Source organism: Telopea speciosissima, unplaced genomic scaffold, assembly GCF_018873765.1.
Source record: "Telopea speciosissima isolate NSW1024214 ecotype Mountain lineage unplaced genomic scaffold, Tspe_v1 Tspe_v1.0309, whole genome shotgun sequence".
In the NCBI taxonomy this organism is placed as follows: domain Eukaryota; kingdom Viridiplantae; phylum Streptophyta; class Magnoliopsida; order Proteales; family Proteaceae; genus Telopea; species Telopea speciosissima.
Genome location: NW_025317645.1, coordinates 21,704 through 27,260, shown reverse-complemented (window position 1 = coordinate 27,260; position 5,557 = coordinate 21,704).

Below are 5,557 nucleotides of genomic sequence, written 5' to 3'. Positions count from 1 at the left end.
CGAAAATGCCCCCAAATAACCCCAAACAACCCACCTGGTCTGGTTTAAACCGAAAATGAAGATATGATGAAATAGGTATCGATTCAAAGGTCACGACCCTCAACATCATATCCACACGTCTAATAAGAGATGAGGACACTTTTTAGAAAATACCAAACCCAAAAAAGTACAAAAATGCCCCCAAATAACCCTAAACGACTCACCCGATCCCTTTTAAACCAAAAATGAACATATGTCGAAATAGTATGGATTCGAAGGTCACGACCCTGAACATCACATCCACACGTCTAATAAGAGATAAGGATGCTTTTTAGAGAATCCCAAACCCCAAAAAGTATAGAAATGCCCCCAAATAATCCCAAATGACTGACTTGATCCGGTTCAAACCAAAAATGAACATATGTCGAAATAAGTATCGATTCGATGGTCACGACCCTCAACATCGCATCCACACGTCTAATACGAGATAAGGACACTTTTTACAAAATGCAAAACCCAAAAAAGTACAGAAATGCCCCCAAATAACCCCAACCGACCCACCCAGTCTGGTTTAAATTGAAAATAAACATACGTCCAAAGAGGTATCAATTCAAAGGTCACGACGCTCAACATCGCATCCACACATCTAATAAGAGAAAAGGACAATTTTTAGAAAATCCCAAGCCCAAAAGAGTACAGAAATTCTCCCAAATAACCCCAAATGGCCCACTCGGTCTGGTTAAAACCGAAAATGAACATATGTCGAAATAGGCATCGATTCGAAGGTCACAACCATCAAGATCACTTCCACAGGTCTAATAAGAAATAAGGACACTCTTTACTACAAAACCCAAAAAAGTATAGAAATGCCCCCAAATAACCCCAAAAAAGTACAGAAATGCCCCAAACATGTACTTTTTTTGGGTTTTATATTTTGTAAAAAGTGTCCATATCACTTATTAGACGTGTGCATGCGATGTTGAGGATCGTAATCTTCGAATCGATACCTATTTGGACATATGTTCATTTTCAGTTTGAACCAGACTAGGTGTGTCGTTTGAGGTTATTTGGGGGCATTTCTATACTTTTTTGGGTTCGGGATTCTCTAAAAAGTGTCATTATCTCTTATTAGACGTGAGGATGAGATGTTGAGGATCGTGAGCTTCGAATCGATATCCATTTCGACACATGTTCATTTCAGCTTAAACCAGACCGGTGAGTCATTTGGGGTTATTTAGGGGCATTTCTGGACTTTTTTGGTTTCTATATTGTAAAAAGTGTCCTTATGTCTTATTAGACGTGTGGATGCGAAGTTGAGGGTCGTCACCTTCGAATCGATACCTATTTCGGCATATTTTCATTTTTGGTTTAAACCAGACCAAGTGGGTCATTTGGGGTTATTTTGGGGCATTTTTGTACTTTTTTGGGTTTTGTATTTTCTAAAAAGTGTGCTTATCTCTTATTAGATGTGTGGATGCAATATTGAGGGTCATAACTTTCGAATCGATACCTATTTTGACATTTGTTCATTTTCGATTTAAACCAGATCGGGTGGGTCGTTTGGGGTTATTTGGGGGTATTTCTGTACTTTTTTGGGTTTGGGATTCTCTAAAAAGTGTCCTTATCTCTTAGTAGATGTGTGGATGCAATATTGAGGGTCGTGACCTTCAAATCGTTACCTATTTCGACATATGTTCATTTTCTGTTTAAACCAGACCGGGTAGGTCGTTTGGGGTTATTTGATGACATTTCTGTACTTTTTAGGGTCTGGTATTTCCTAAAAAGTGTCCTTACCTCTTATTAGGCATGTGGAAGCGAGGTTGACAGTCCTGAGCTTCGAATCGATACCGATTTCAGTATATGTTCATTTTTTATTTAAACCAGACCGGGTGGGTCGTTTGGGATTATTTGGGGGCATTTCTATACTTTTTTGGGTTTTGTATTTTCTAAAAACTATCCTTTTCTCTTATTAGACGTGTGGATGCGATGTTGAGGATCGTGACCATCGAATCGATACCTATGTCGACATATGTTCATTTTTGGTTTAAACCTGATCGGGTGGGTCGTTTGTGGTTATTAGGGGGCATTTCTGTATTTTTTTCGTTTTGGTATTTTCTAAAAAGTGTCATTATCTCTTATTAGACGTGTGGATGCGATGTTGAGGGTCGTGACCGTCGAATCGATAGCTATTTCAAAATATGTTCATTTTCGATTTAAACAATACCGGGTGGGTCGTTTGGGGTTATTTGGGGACATTTCTTTACATTTTAGGGTTTTGGATTTTCTAAAAAGTGTCATTTTCTCTAATTAGACATGTGGAAGCGAGGTTGAGGGTTCTGACCTTCGAATCGATACCTATTTCATTATATGTTCATTTTCGGTTTAATCCAGAAAGGGTTGGTCGTTTAGGGTTATTTGGCGGCATTTCTATACTTTCTTGGGTTTTGTATTTTTGAAAAAGTGTCCTTATCTCTTATTAGACGTGTGGATGCAATGTTGAGGGTCGTGACCTTTGAATCAATACCTATTATGACATATGTTAATTTTCGATTTAAACCAGACCGGGTGGGTCGGTTGGGCTGATTTGGGGGCATTTCTGTACTTTTTTGGGTTTGGTATTTTCTAATTGTCCTTATCTCTTATTAGACGTGTGGATGCGATGTTGAGGGTTGTGACCTTCGAATCGATACCTATTTCGGCATATGTTCATTTTTGGTTTCAACAGACCGGGTGGGTCATTTGGGGTTATTCGAGGGCATTTCTGTTCTCTTTTGGGCCTAGGATTTTCTAAGAATTGCCCTTATCTCTTATTAGATGTGTGGATGCGATGTCGAGGGTCGTGACCTTCGAATTGATACCTATTTCGACATATGTTCATTTTTTGTTTAAACCTAACCGGGTGGGTCGTTTGGGCTTATTTGGGGGCATTTTTGTACTTTTTTGGGTTACGTATTTTCTAAAAAGTGTCCTTATCTCTTTTTGGTTGTGAAGATGCGATGTTGAGGGTCGTGATACCTATTTCGGCATATGTTTCTTTTCGGTTTAAACCAGAACGGGTGTGTCGTTGGGGTTATTTGGGGGCATTTCTGTACTTTTTTTTGTTTGGTATCTTCTAAAAAGTGTCCTTATCTCTTATTAGACGTGTGGATGCGATGTTGAGGGTCGTGACCTTCGAATCGATACCTATTTTGACATATGTTCATTTTTTATTTAAACCACACCGGGTTGGTCGTTTGGAGTGATTTGGGGGCATTTCTGTACTTTTTTCTGTTTGGTATTTTCTAACTGTCCTTATCGATTATTAGACGTGTGGATGCAATATTGAGGGCCGTGAGCTTAAAATCGATACCAATTTTGGCATATGTTCATTTTCGATTCAAACCAGACCGGGTGGGTCGTTTGGGTTTATTTTGGGGCATTTCAATAGTTTGTGGGTTTGGGATTCTCTAAAAAGTGTCCTTATGTCATATTAGACGTGTGGATGCGATGTTGAGGATCGTGACCTTCGAATCAATAACTATATCGACATATGTTCATTTTCGGTTTAAACTTGACCAAGTGGGTCGTTTGGGGTTTTTTGGCAACATTTCTGTACTTTTTAGGGTCTGGTATTTTCTAAAAAGTTTCGTCATCTCTTATTAGACGTGTGGAAGCGATGTTGAGGGTCGTGACCTTCGAATCAATACCTCTTTCGGCATATGTTCCTTTTCGGTTTAAACCATAACGGGTGGGTCGTTGGGGGTTATTTGGGGTCTTTTCTGCACTTTTATGGGTTTGGTATTTTCTAAATAGTGTCTTTATCCCTTATTAGACGTGTGGATACGATGTTGAGGGTCGTGACTTTCGAATCGATACGTATTTTGACATGTGTTCATTTTCGATTTAAACTAGATAGGGTGGGTCATTTGTGGTTATTTGGGGGCATTTCTGTACTTTTTTGGGTTTGGTATTTTCTAAGAAGTGTCATTATCTCGTATTAGACATGTGAGTGCGATGTTGAGGGTCATGACCTTTTTTTTTTTTTTTTTTTTTTTTTTTTTTTTTGGGGGGAATCGATACCAATTTCAACATATGTTCATTGCTAATACCAAACCATGTGGATCGTTTGAGGTTATTTGGGGCCATTTCTGTACTTCTTAGGGTTTTCTATTTTCTAAAAAGTGTCCTTGTCTCTTATTAGACATCTGGATGCGATGTTGAGGGTCATGACCTTCGAATCGATACCTATTTCGGCATATGTTCCTTTTCGATTTAAACCAGAACGGGTGGGTTGCTGGGGTTATTTGGGGGCATTTCTTTACTTTTTTTTGTTTGGTATCTTCTAAAGTGTCCTTATCTCTTATTAGACATGTGGATGCGATGTTGAGGGTCGTGATGTTTGAATCGATACCTATTTCGACATATGTTCATTTTTGGTTTAAACCAGACCGGGTGGGTCGTTTGGAGTGATTTGTGGGCATTTCTGTACTTTTTCGGGTTTGGTATTTTCTAACTGTCCTTATCTATTATTAGACATTTGGATGCGATGTTGAGGGTCGTGACTTTCGAATCGATACCTATTTCGGCATATGTTCATTTTCGGTTTAAACCAGATCTTGTGGGTCGTTTGGGTTTATTTTGAGGCATTTCTGTAGTTTTTTGGGTTTGGGATTCTCTAAAAAGTGTCCTTATCTCATATTAGACATGTGGATGCGATGTTGAGGATCGTGCCCTTCGAATCGATACCTATTTCGACATATATTGATTTTCGGTTCAAACCAGACCGGGTTGGTCATTTGGGATTTTTTGGGGACATTTTTGTACTTTTTAGGGTTTGGTAATTTCTAAAAAGTATCCTTATCTCTTATTAGATGTGTGGAAGCGATGTTGAGGGTCGTGGCCTTCGAATCAATACCTATTTCGGCATATGTTCCTTTTCGGTTTTAACCAGAATGGGTGGGTTGTTGGGGTTACTTGGGGGCATTTCTGCACTGTTATGGGTTTGGTATTTTCTAAAAAGTGTCCTTATCCCTTATTAGATGTGTGGATGCGATCTTGCAGGTCATGACTTTCGAATCGATACCTATTTCGACATATGTTCATTTTCGGTTTAAACCAGACCGGGCGGGTCGTTGGGCGTTATTTGGGGGCATTTTTGTACTTTTCTTTTTTTGGTATCCTCTAAAAAGTCTCCTTATCTCTCATTAGATGTGTGGATGCGATATTGAGGGTTGTACCTTCGAATCGATACCTATTTCGACATATGTTCATTTTCGTTTTAAACCGAACGGTGGGTCGTTTGGGGTTATTTGGGGGCATTTCTGTACTTTTTTGGGTTTGTATTTTTTTTAAAAGTGCTCTTAGCTCTTATTAGAATTGTGGATGCGATGTTGTTGGTCGTGACCTTCGAATCGATACCTATTTTGGCATTTATTCATTTTCGGTTTAAACCAGACTTGGTGGGTCATTTGGGGGTATTTTTGTACTTTTTTTTGCTTGTGATTTTCTAAAAAGTGTCCTTATCTCTTATTAGACGTGTGGATACGATGCTGAGGGTCGTGGCCTTCGAATCGATAGCTATTTCGGCATATGTTCATTT